We start from the raw sequence: 14,031 nt of genomic DNA, 5'->3' as shown, positions 1-14,031 counted from the left end.
GCAGCCGGGCTCGCAGCGCCCGCGGCGGGACCCGCGCCGGGACCGGGACCGGCCCCGGGGAGCTCGCCGCGCTGGAGCCGGAGAACCGGCCCCGCCCGCGCAGCTGGGCCAAGGAGGAAGCGGAGCTGGCGCTGCCGGAGCAGAGGAGTCCGCGGGGAGGGTGTGGGCGGGACGCGGCGGCAATCACCGCAGCGGGAGCCAAGGCTGCGGGGCTGGGGCTCCAGCCTCCCCTGGCCAGCCGCTTCCCTCTGTGCGAGCCAAACCCGGGGAGCCTCTGCCAGGCCCCGGCCCCGCAGCCACGTTACTTTGAAAAGCGGCCGGGGACGGGGAGTGTGTGGCAGCCCCAGTCCCCGTGTACCCAACTGGCCGGGGCCCAAAGTCCAAGGGGAAGGTTGGCCGAGCCGGGAGCGCGGGATTTTGCCCTCTCGGCTCATCCGAGCAACGGGAGGGTCCAAACCAGGGCCGCGAAGCCGCGCGACGTTTTCAAGGAAAGGGCTATTTCTGAGCTGGCGCTTTTGCACCCAGATTTCTGACATGTTTAACATGCCTTCAGGGTGTAAGTACAGCGGTGTAGAAAGGTAAGGACGACATGCCCTCACCCTCTCCCTTGGAAGCCTACCCTTATAAATTAGTTAGGAGGTGTTTCCTAATATCTAACCTAAAGCTCCCTTGCTGCAGATTAAACCCAGTTTCTTGTCTTGCCTTCATTCATGTTTGATGTGCTCTTTGTGGTTAATCTGCAGGGTTAAAGAGAGCGTTGGAGTTGCTGTTGGTTGGGTGCTTTGGGCAGGTAGCTGCAGTTGGTATTTGCCAGTAGAGACGGATCAGTCTAAAACTGGCTGACTGGGCAACAAAATGGCAGACGAAATTCAATGTTGATAAATGCAAAGTCACGCACATTGGAAAGCATAATCCCAACTATGCATATAAAATGATGGGCTCTAAATTAGCTGTTGCCACTCAAGAAAGAGATCTTGGAGTGACTGTGGATAGTTCTCTGAGAATATCCACTCAATGTGCAGCAGCAGTCAAAAAAGCAAACAGAATGCTGGGAATCATTAAGAAAGGGATAGGTAATAAGGCAGAAAATATCTTAATGCCTTTCTATAAATCCATGGTATGTCCACATCTTGAATACTGCATGCAGATGTGATTGCCCCAACTCAAAAAAGATATATTGGAATTGGAAAAGGTTCAGAAAAGGGCAACAAAAATGATTTGGGGTTTGGAAAAGCTTCCATAGGAGGAGAGATTAATAAGACTGGGACTTTTCAGCTTGGAAAAGAGATGACTAATGGGGGGGGGGATGATAGAGGTCTATAAAATCATGACTGGTGTGGAGAAAGTAAATGTTCTTTACTCCTCATAACACAAGAACTATGGGTCAACTGAAATTAATAGGCATCAGGTTTAAAACAAACAAAAGGAAGTATTTCTTCACACACTGCACAGTCAACCTATTGCCTTTTGCTACCCAGAGGATGTAACTGTAACAGGGTTCAAAACAGAACTACATAAATTCATGGACGATAGGTCCATCAATGGCTGTTAGCCAGGACTGGCAGGGATGGTGTCCTTAGCCTCTGTTTGCCAGAAGCTGGAAATGGGTGACGGGGAATGGATCACTTGATGATTACCTGTTCTGTTCATTCCCTCTGAACAGTTGGCCTTGGCCAGTGTCGGAAGACAGGATACTGACCCAGTATGGCCTTTCTTATGTTCTTAAACTAGAGCCATCAGTTGAAGTTGCTACACCAAGGGTAGAGTGGAACCCTTTAGCCACTAAATTATTATTTAAAACTTAATTATAATTTGAGTTGGAGGACTGATTTGCTCAGGGGATTGGTAATGGAATCTGCTTAGTCAGATTGGAATCCAATTCACTATCAGCTGATGGCTGTTCAGTAGCTTACCACTCATTTCAGGGAGTGGAAGACAAATATTCGTTTAAAGAAAACACTGATACTGATATGTGGCAGTTTAGCAATAAGATCATGGAGAGACTGTTCTGGTCCCATGGAAGGTCCATTCAGTTCAGGGTCATTCTTTGGATGGAGGACTTTAGTAGCACTTTCCATCAGTTAAGAATCTTTCATCACTAAAATGTGGATGTAGTCTGAAAAGTTGTTACAAAAAGGACAACGATGGATGGTCCCTGGTTGTCTATCAATGGCTTCCACATTAAAGTAGCTCTGTTTAAAGGGAGAAATGTTGGGTTTATTCCCTTTAACTCACAGCCATGAAAACCCAAGCTGGCATATGAAAGCCAAACTATATGCTCTGACTCAAACATCACTCTCCTTTTAAAGAGCCAGTAACTAGAATGTTTTTAAGAATTGTGTTGACATAGGATACTGAAGTACAATTCATCTGAATAGGTGAAGTCAAGAGGCAACTTTTGTTAGTTAGAAAAGTAGTGAGGAGTGTCTGGCTGAAATGTAGGGTGTTGGCTTTGACCTTTATAAAGTCTTAAAAGGACTTGGTCTTGGCTTTCTTTTTGTGTGACAGAGCAGCAGTTGTGATCAAAGAAGTTCTTAAGCTACCAGACCTCAGTTTAAATGGGAGGGGGACGAAGTTAAAATATGCTCAGTGAGAGGTCCTTGACCCTGGAACTTGCTCAGCCTTGATGTAACTGAAAAAACAGTTACCTACCTTTCCGTAACTGTTGTTCTTCAAGATGTGTCGCATGTGTCCATTCTAATTTAAGTGTGTGCACGTCAGAGATTTTCCCCTCAACAGTAACCATTAGGGCAGCATGAGTGTCCTCTGGTACCTCACTTCACGGCAGACAAGAATGAAGGACCCCTATCCTGACCCGTCTCGATTTCTTCCTACTAGAAAGACTGTGATAGAGAGAGGAAGGAGTGTGGGTCGTGGAATGGACATGTGCAACACATGTCAAAGAACAGCAGTTACAGAAACATAGGTAACTTTTTTATTCTTTGAGTGATTGCACATCCATCCACTGTAAATGACTCATAAGCAGTATGAATTGAAGGTGGGCTCAGAGTCCAACTTTAACATGGATTGTAGAACCACTCCTCTGAATCTGGCATTGTGTCTAGATTGATGAGAGATGGCATAGTGAGAGGCAAAGATATAGTGCCATGGCCAGGTTGCTGCCCTATAAATATCCAGAAAGACAACATGAACCAGAAAGGCCACGAAAGCCACCTGGAACCTGGTTGGGTGAGCCACCACTTTACTCAGAGGTGTAACATCACACAATCAGTAGCATAAGTGAATACAGCTGGAAATCCAGGCAGAGATCCTCTAGGTCAGAGGTGGGCAAAGTATGGCCCGGGGGCCACATCTTTAAGTAAGGGCCGGGGGCCACGGCCCTTCAGACGTTTTAATCTGACCCTTGAGCTCCTGCCAGGGAGCCGGGTCCAGGACTTGCCCCGCTCTGCGCATGCCGTGGCTCCGCATGGCTCCTGGAAGCAGCAGCATGTCCCCCCTCCGGCTCCTATGTGTAGGAGCAGCCAGGGGGCTCTGCACACTCCCCCTGCCCCAAGCGCCACCCCTGCAGCTCCCATTGGCTGTGAACCTAATTTCTGGCCCCACCTGAGAACCCACACCCCCAAACTCCCAATTTCATGAGCATTAATGGCCCGCCATACAATTTCCATACCCAGATGTGGCCCTTGGGCCAAAAAGTTTGCCCACCCCTGCTCTAGGGGGGATACTGTGTGGCCCTTTACTCTGCCTGAAACTGTGACAAAGAATAGAGACAAAGACCTGAATGGTCTAGTCCAATCCAGGTAAAAAGCCCAAACTCTTCTAATATCTAGAGTACGGTGCTTTTCTTCCCTTTTACTCAAAAAGGGCTTTGGAAAGATATTTGGTAAATAAAATCACTTGATTCATGTGAAATTTGGAAACCACTTTAGACAGGAATTTAAGGTGAGGCCAAAGAAAAATATTGTCCCTAAAGAAAATTGTATAGAAAGGCTCTGATATTAAAGCTCACAGCTCCCCTACTCTCCTGGCTGAGGTTATAGCAACCAGGAAAGCTACTTTCATAGACAGGTGTAACAGAGAACAAGTCACTAAGGGCTCAAAGCGGGGACCCTTCCACTTTGCTAGCACTAAATTTAAGCTCCACTGGAACTGGATTATGAACCTACGGGTAAAATCTAAGCAAAACCTTTAGAAATCTGATAGACATAGGGTTTGAAAAAACTTATTGGTTATCCATGGGAGGGTGGAAAGCTAAGATAGCCACCAAATGGACTCTGATGGAAGAGAAGGTTACTCACCTGTGCAGTAACTGAGGTTCTTCAAGATGGCGTCCCTGAGATGCTCCACTTCAGATGTTGGTGTGTCCCTGCGCCTTTGATCGGAGAATTTCAGCAGCAGTGCTCGTCTGGGTCGTGCATGCTCTCTCCCCATCTCACGCTGTTGTCAGTGCCTATATAGCGCCACGTGACCAGACCCCTCCTCAGTTTCTTCACCACCACCAAATCCATAGATTGAACTCTGACGTAGAGGGGAGGAGGGTGGGTAGTGGAGCACTCATAGGGACACCATCTCAAAGAACCTCAGTTACTGCACAGGGTGAATAACCTTCTCTTCTTCTTTGAGAATTGTCCCTGTGGGTGCTCCGCTTCAGGTGACTGAGGAGCAGTGCCCCTTAGTGGGCGGAAGGGGGTTTGGAGTTGCGTAGGTAATTGATGATAGTATATTAAGTCCTACCAACGCGTCCCATCTTGAGCTCTGATCTATCGTACAGTGTTTTGTAAATGTGTGTGCGGACACTCAAGTGTCCGCTTTACAAAAGTCTGTGATCGGTACATTGTTGAGAAAAGCTACTGAGGATGATAACCTGGTAGAGAGGGTTTGGATCCCTAGTGGGGGTTGTATGTCATGCTGTTGGTAGCGAAGGTGAATGCATCCAGAAATCCATTTGGACAGTCTCTGCTTGGAAATGGTGGAACCTTTAGATCATTCCGAAGTTGAAATAAAACATCGCAGTGACTTTCTGAAGATCTTGGTTCTCTCAAGGGAGAATGCTAGTGTGTGTCTGACATCCAGGGTGTGTAATACTGAGTCCTGTTTGCTTCTATGAGGTTTGGGGAAGAACTAAGGAAGATGGTTTGGTTGGTTCAAGTGGAAAGAGGAGGATACTTTAGGTAAAAATTTAGGGTGAGGTCTTATGGTGACCTTTTCTTTGAAAAAGATGTTATATGGTGGGTGTGCCATGAGGGCTCCTAACTCTCGCACTCATTGGGCGGATGTGATTGCGACTAAGAAGGCCATCTTCATTGACAGAGCATGTTGGTGATGGTTCGATGGGCCCCAGTAAGGCAGCATAGTAGCAAGTTCAAGTCCCAAGGTGGGATAGGTATTTCAGGGTAGACATTTCTGATGCCCTAAGAAAATATTTGGCAGTAGGATGGACAAATATCAATATCTCATCACTTTATGGTGAAAAGCAGTAATAGCGGTGAGGTGTACTCTAAGTGAGCTAAGGGATAGGCCGCAGTTCTTTAGTTCTAGCGTGTATTCCAAAATCATTGGAAAGGGGGCAAACACAGGTTGGGCTCATTTGTTTTGGCACCAGATGGTGAATCTCTTCCATTTATGCAGGTGAGTAGTCCATGTGGTTGTCCTACTGTTTACTAATAAGTCTTTCACCTGTTCTGAGCAGGTCAGTTTGCCGTGCTGGAGCCTAGTAGGAGCCATGCTCTCAGGTGAGTCTCTGTAGGTTTCTATGGTAAATCTGTCTGGCATCTTGTGAGAGAAGATTCAGCAAGAGTGGAAGAGTACACGGTGCACATACAGTCATCCTCAACAGGTACGAGTACCAAGTTTCTCTGGGCCACGTGGGGGCTAGCAGGATGATTTTGGCCTTGTCAGCTCTTATTTTATGTATTACCTTTGATAGCAGAGGGATAGCAGAGGCACAGTCCATTTGAAGAGAAAGGTGTCGTCCAAGGAACGGGGGGCCAACCTTGCTCTCAAGCAGAATTGTGGACATTTGCAATTCTGGGAGGTCACAAAGAGGTCTATGGATGGTCTATTTATGTGTTACAGTGTCTCGGTAGGAGACCGCCTGCCTTGAATTGTTTGATGTTGTAGGTGAGCTCCCCAGCCTATCAAAGAGACGTCACTTGTGAGAATCATTGAAGTTGGAGTCTGTTTGAAAGGGACTTCCACACACACATTATTGGGTTGTGTCCACCAGTTTAGCGAGTCTTTGATTTTGGGTGGTATTACGAGGCCTCTGTTTAGGCTGTGTTTGTGTGGTATGTAGATGGTTCTTAACCAACCCTGAAGGCAGCGCATGTGAAGATACGCATGTCGTACCATAAATGTGGTTGCTGCCATATGGCCGAATAGCTGGAGGCAGGTCTGTGCTGATCTCTGTGGGCTGTTCCGTACGGAGGAAATCAGATTGACTATGATAAATCTGATTGGTGATAGTGACATTTTGGCCTCTAGAGCATTGAGATGCAGCCCGATAAAGTCCAGTGTCTGCACAGGTGTCAGCGTTGATTTTTGTACGCTGAGTTGTAGTCCCAGCCATGAGGGGAGGGTGATTGTTGTGTGCGTAGTGGCTATGGCATCTGCCTGGGTGGTGCTTTTAATAGGCAATAGTCCGGATAGGGAAAAATTGTCACTCCATGTTTCTGGAGGTGTGTGGCTGCTACCACAAGCACTTTGGAAAACACCCAAAGTGCTGTTGAAAGGCAAAACAGCAGAACCTTGTGTTGATAGTGTTCTGTCCTTAGAGTAAATCTGAGGAACCTCCTGTGTGCGGGATGCATGGTTACATGAAAATAGGCATCTTGGAGGTCAAGGGCTGAAAACCAGTCCCCCCCGTTCCAGTGCTGGTGGTATTGTTGCTAATGTGACCATCCTGAACCATTGGAGCCTTATGAATTTGTTGAATTTTCAGAGGTCTAAAGTAGGCCTCCATCTGCCATTCTTTTTCTGGGTTAAGAAGTAGTGGGAGTAAAAACCCTTCCCTCTGTGTTATGATGGTACCTGTTCCATGGCACCCAGAGGTAGGAGGTGGTTTACTTCTTTCTGTAGAAGGTGTTCATGAGAGGGGTCCCTGAAAAGGGAGGGTGGATGGGTGGGATGGAGATGAATGGTATCATATAACCTGAATGGATTATTTCTAGAACCCATTCGTCCGTGGTGATGGATTGCTACACTGCGTTGAAAGGGGTCAAGCAGTATCCAAAATGGGAGATGGTTAGTGATGGTGTCAGCACTGAAGAATGGGGGAGGTCTTTCGGGCCCTCAACCAAACCCTCAAAATTGTTGTTTTGCAGAGGGCTGGCAGGATGTTGATGATTGAGTTGGAGGTTGGTGACACTTTGGAGGCCTCTGTCTTTGCCTTTGCGTGTCGTAGTGCCTCTGTTGTGAGTCGTACATTGAGTGGGATAGTATTTACCCTGTTTTCTTTTTTTGCGCAGATGTGTATATAACCAGGGAGCAAAGTGTCACCCTCAAGTTTTTCAGGGTATGAAGGGACTCATTTTTTGCCATGGAAAAACTTCTGGCCATCCAACGGAAGGTCCTCCATAGTGGATTGTACCTCCCTTGGGAAGCCAGACAGGTGGAGCCACGAAGCCCAGCACATAACTATGGCAGTAGACATGGAGTGTGCCACTGTATCAGTCGCATCTAGAGATGCCTGTAAGGCGGTTCTGGATAGGAGTTAGCATTTTCAAATGATGGACTTAAATTGATTTCTTTTGTCCTCCGGTATGTCGTCAATAAATTCAGCGAGTTTGCAATAATTTGGGTGTTTGTATTTCACCATTAGGGCAGCGTAACTGGCAATCTGGAACTGAAGAGTGGCAGATGAATAGGCCTTGCGGCCAAAGAGATCCAGACATTTCCACTCTTTGTCATATAGGGTGGATCTGGCTCATTGTCTGCCTCGTTGATTGACAGCATTGACCACTGGCGAGTTCAGTGTGGAGTGAAAAAATAAGAAGTCTAGTCCTTTAGAGGGAACATAGTTCTTCTTATCCACTCTCTTGCAGGTGGGCGGTATCGTAGCTGGAGTCTGCCATATGTTTTTGGCTGGCTCCATGTGTGTGTCATTTATGGGAAGCGCAATTTTTGATGAGGAGGATGTATGGAGAATGTTCATTAATTTGTGCTTGGACTCTGGGGCCTCCTCTAGAGGGATCTCCAGAAGATTGGGCATTATGACCTCCTTTGGCGATGGAGAACAAATGTTGGTTGTTGGTGTTGTATCCTGTTCCCAGACCTCCTCCTGTTTTTCAAAGGGGGCTCTGAAGGTGCAGTAACTGAGTGTGGTGGGGGAGATCTAATCCTCTCCCTGTATAAGCTCGGGGGTCTGGGGTACTGTTGCCTGTATGCCCCCCACCCCAGGGATCCCAGTAGGGCCACTGAGTGGGGAACGGTATAGGCGGTGGCATCCATGCGGGGCCATACTAGGTCTGGGTGTCAGCCCTGTCATGAGCTTTAGGCTGTACATGTGGACCCAGCACTGCAGTAGATTGAATGGGAGAGGAGTGGTGAGATGAGAAGGCACCCTCCTCTTCACTATCTTCTTCCTCGAAAGAGAATGGAGGGGGCAGAGGTGAAGTGGGCTGACACAGTGCTGTGCATGCTGGAGAAACATCAGTGCCGAAGAGATGTGATTCCAGCATCGATGAGACATGGAAGTCCACATGATGTAGGAAAAGGTGCTGTGCCAATGGTTTCGGTACCAAAGTGGTCGGTGCCAACAGTGCTATTGTAGTTGTTGGTGCTGGCATTGGGGCGCTCTGCACTATTGGGACAGGAGGTGGTGCCATAACCTGCATGGAGTGTTTCAGTGCCACATCTTTAGGAAGCTTTGTTGGTGTCGTGGTGGAGGAGGTAGGTTTCTGTTTGCTCCTCGACTCCGAGCCTGCCCACTTACGGTCACTGGCTTTTGTTGTATGTGTGGTACCGGAAGATCCCGGTGCCTCATAAGTACTTAGCTGTGGTGTGGTCGGTACTGAGGATGAGGAGCGGGCTAGAGACTGTTGTTTTTGTCCAGTCCATGAGAGGAGAAGTCAAAGCCCTTTTCCTGGCTACCTTTTTGGAGGAGTGAGCCTTCTGCTGTAAGGCAGGTGAAGTCACCAGGGAACACTGTCCAGGGGGATCGGTGGGGGGTGTGTGTGTGTCTGCAGACCTGGATCAGATGCTGGGTGCATAGACTTCTCCATTAACCAAAGTTTGAGACATAGATTTCTGTCCTTCAGATTGGTGCAGTGAGAGTGTAGGATCATATTAAAGAAGTTCTGATTAAAATCACAAATGAGTTTGAGTCCCCATAGTTTAAATTCCAGGGTATTACTAATTAAGAGGTCTCTTGGTTTTTCGTACTGTTTCTCTCCCTCTATGTGTGAAACTTGCAAGCTGCTAATTGTGTTAGTACATTCTAAGACAGAGTCTGTTCTCAAAGCAATTCTTTGTAACAACTACTCACACAGAGAGAGACTCAAAGCAATACTCTGTAACAATAGAAACAGCACCCAGAGACTCCCCGCCCTTTTGTTGTATTCATCTCGCTTTGTTAACAATTGTGATTAAAATAGAGATAGAGGATGTATGTGGATGGATGCTTGGTGTGGATAATAACTAAATGATCAGGGAGGTGCCAGCCTACAAATGCAGTGTCCTTCGGCTGAAGAAGGCATCAAGTGGAAATAACCAGAGGACCCTGGAAGGGCAGACTGGAATCTACCCAACAGCCTCAAGAATGGGAGAACCAAAGAACAAGATAACATCTGGTAGCATGGAGCCATCAGGAATGTGACATCTGCTGATTGATTCAGCAACAGCATGATGAAGCAATTCCCATAGACTGGCATAGGAAGAAATTCCTATAAAAATGGACTCTAGAAAGTGAGAACTTTGGGGTCTGATTCTGCAAACCAACTTCCAGGAGCATCAGATGTGTATCTGACAAGGACCTGCTCCCTCCTCATGTCCAGGCCACCTGGCCAGTGGCTTGGCAAGAGCAACTCTAAGGCTGGTAACAACCTGGCAGAACCTGTGTGTGTGTGTATGAATAAATATGAGATTGAATGGAATGTTATGGCTATAACTAACTGCTTACTATGATTCTTTCTGTATTCACAATAAATGTGGTATTTTGCCTTTTCCCCTTTAATAAGATCCTGCTGGTTTTTATTTTATTGGCATAACGAGCATTTTTGAGGAACGTGTGTCTCCCCTAGACACAGAGTGCTTATTCAAGACTGGGATCACCTCTCGGCAGGAAAGGCAACACTTGAAGCCCAGTGAACTGGGCATGGCTCACATTATAGCGGTTCAACCCTAACGATGAACACTAACTAAGCTACGGGGTAATCAAACTTGGAGTAAAAAGGGGAACGGAAAAAATATTAAAAAAGAAAAGAAATGGGGAGTAAAGGATAAGTAAACATAACTAGGGTACTAAAGACTACTCTAAAACTAAGTATAGCTATCAATCTTAACACTGCTGGGAGCTGTGTCTCAGGCAGAGGACAGCTGAGAAGGAACTGAGGGGGGACTGGTCACCTGGCACAAGGCAGGCGCTGACAACAGCACAAGACAGGGAGAGGATATGCACAACCCAGACGAGCACTGCTGCTGAAATTCTCTGATCAAAGTGCAGGGATACACCAACACCTGAAGTGGAGCACCCACAGTGACACCCCTCGAAGAAGAACTAAGAGTTAATCTTTGCTGTTTCAGAAACATAAGATAGTCTGAGATATGGCAAATCGGAGCTTGACCAGGGAGGATGCCTCTTTGTATGGATCAGATAGAGAATCTCTTCCATTTAATAAGGTAAGTCAGTGGTTCTCAATCCGCAGCCCAATCGGCACACAGCTGCAGCCCATGTGACATCCTCAGGGCCATACAGGTACTATATATGTTGTGTGGATGCAGCCCATGTAATTCATTGGCAGCTGCATGTACAGCCCACATGGTAAAGAATTCACGCTGTCAGGTAGAGGACCTGACAGTTGGGATGAAGGAGGAGGCCAGGGGCCTGGGAGATCACATCCATATCTCTTTGGAGCAACAACAGAGGTCTGACCGTTAGGGCTAATAGAGTCAAAAATCAAAGTTGATGAGGCCATGCTGGGGCTATTAGAATAAGGTAAATGAAATCTTGCTTGACTTTGGATAAGACTATAGCCAGGAACAAACCTGGAGGGAAGGCATACAACCGGCTTTTGACCAGGGAAAGAGGAAAGCATCTGTCAGTGAACCCAGGTAGTGACCCATGCTAGAACAAAAATATGACATTTTTGTTTCCTCTTGGTGCAAACAGGTCCATCTAGGAAGTTCCCCATTGCTGGAAAATGGACCTAGACACATCCAGTCAAAGAGATCACTCCTGGTGACCTGCAAATGAATGAACTCCCTCACAAATATTCATAAGTTCTATCCACCAGTCCAGGGAGGACAAAACCTGAGCTGGTACTTGAACCATCTTGTCCACGTGATGATGGGCTAGTGAGTACACCAATGCTGTAGATCTCTGAGGTGTTAAAAGGCATGCTGCACCACATAAATCAGTGGTTCCCAAATTGTGAGGTGCATCCACCCCTGGGCAGGGCTGGGGCCAACCCCCATGGGGGTGGGGAGGTAGTGCCACACTTCCAGCCCTGCTCTGCGCCCAGCCTCACTCCTCTCCCAGCCCCGTTCAGCCCCCAGTCCTGCTCTGCCTCTAGGCCCAGCTCTGCCCTCATCTCTTCCCCACGCCCAGACCAGCTCCAACCCAAGCCTCTGCTCCATTCCGCCCCCCTCCCAGCTCTCCTCTCATTCCCTCTCCATCCCCAGAACAGTTCCACCTGCAGCTGCACTCCACTCCCTGCTCTGCCCTCATTCCCTCCTCACCCCCAGACCAGCTCTGACCCCTGCTGGGCTCTGCCCTCATTCGCTCTCTGCCGCAAGCCACAGCTCCAATCCATTCTACTGGACTCTCCCCTCGTTCCCTCTCTGACCCCAGCTGTAGCTCTACTCCACTCCCTGCTTCACCCCCAGGCCAGCTCTGCCCTCACTCCCTGCTTCACCCCCAGGCCAGCTCCGCCCTCATTCCCTCCCCAATCCCTGACCAGCTCCGCCTCTAGCCCCAGCTCCTCCCACATCCCCAATTCCGCCCCTAGCTCTGCCTTCAGGGATATTGTTTTCTTTCTGGAAAAGATAGGGAGCATGTAAAAATCAGTCATAACAAGACATTAGTTCCAACCTTTACTGTGGAGTCCCTATTGCCACATCAAAAGATGAGTCAAGAAAGCGATTCTGCAGAGTAAGGAGTAGTTATGTTTTTTACATAGTCAGTCTTCTCACCATACATTTTAAAAAGCAAGTACTACAGTGCATAAGAAATAGCCACCATCTTGTCTAAGGGCAAGTGCCCATTGGAATAGCCACATTAAAAATGTTTATTAGTATAAGTAGATTAGCTTATCCATATTTAGACAATTTTTCCCCCAAAAGGCTTCATTAATAAGTACGCACATGCCAAATTAAGGCAGCCTTTTTCACAACAGAAAAAATATAAAAAGGTGCAAGTTTATTTACTGCTTTGTTCAAACAAAAACTGGATTTGCCAATTTAAATTGTTTGACAGAAACAACTGCAGAAGTACAATATAACAATAAAAAGAAAAATCACACTGAACAGCAACTTCAGAAAACCTTCACTGCTGCTGTTTATTCTCTGTTCTGTTTATTTTGCCATTTTCTCTGAATCTGATTGTCCTGCACCTGGGAGCAGAAGAGCTGAGAGAATGGTAAACTTGAGAAGCACATTGCTCAGCAGCCAAGTTGCGGGGCAACTCTGAAAATGGAGAAGATTGTTGCTTTCTTTGTGTTCTGTATATAATTGCATGGGTGTGTATTTCATCTGTTATGAACATATTTATTCTCTCTCACACCTCAAAAGAAAAAACACTGGGAGTGTCAGTTGCTAACCATTCCCATATGAGAAGGCAGAGGTAGGAAACCTCAGACTAATTTCAGGACCAATATGATCCTACTGAAATCAGTGGCAAAATTGTTTCATGGACTTCAGTGGGAGTAAGATCAGACCTCAAGCCACAGAGAGCCAAGGCAGAAGCAAATTACAATATGGTAGAAAGGAAGACCAGCTAGCAATGGCGGTCTTTAGATGGGAACATTACATATAACTTTATTTTCAGTTTGACTATTTATAAATGTTAAGTGTATACATTCACAGACTTTCTTTTTTACCTTCTGAAAGATACAACTGTATTAAAAAAGCCTTACTGGCATTGACTTAATGTGTCAGCTAAGGATACATGTTTTTAAACCCAATCCAACCCAAATTACATGTGCCAGGACATAAGAAAAATTGAATATTTTCCTCAACTCATCCAGATAGTAATTTTTTTTCCTTTTGAAAAATGTCCCAAACTCAAAACCCTTCTTGAACTTTCTGATGCAGAAATCCTTTCCCACATGCTCAGGCAATCACACTTCTTGACACCACCAGACTTACTAATTCATTCACTTCCCTTTTGTACACACCAGCTCTGCTGGGGATCAACTAGAAGTTGTAGAGGTTCATATAAAAGTATTTGTTTAATATATAAGAATATACTTTCCCCAGATGCCCTACTTCTTGTGTAATTAAAGTAGTTGTGAATTAAAGATTTAACTTCCTCACAGATCCTTCAGTACGGATCAATGAGACAGTGTATATACTTCTTTAAGCCCTTGGGTGCTAGAGACCAAGTATATATTTTTCTTAAAACAATTTTATTCATAGTGAGATAGCTTCCCCTTCCATATCATGTTATTAACCCTCATTTAAACCCTTATTTAAAAGCCTTCCCCATTCATTCATGGATGCTTTCTTAAAAATCATCTTTTAAGGCTTGAAAAATCTAATTTCTGAACTAAATATATTTTTATTTCTGTAGGCTTAAGAGAAGGCACCTCACCTGGAGTGGCCCTGTTTGCTGCTGCAGGCCTTGCTGCTATGTAACACTCTACAGCCTGTACTCGGATGGGTGCATTAACATTGGGCTGGACTAGTTGGTGAGAT

Source organism: Natator depressus, chromosome 1, assembly GCF_965152275.1.
Source record: "Natator depressus isolate rNatDep1 chromosome 1, rNatDep2.hap1, whole genome shotgun sequence".
NCBI lineage: Eukaryota > Metazoa > Chordata > Testudines > Cheloniidae > Natator > Natator depressus.
This window is presented reverse-complemented; position numbering follows the sequence as displayed.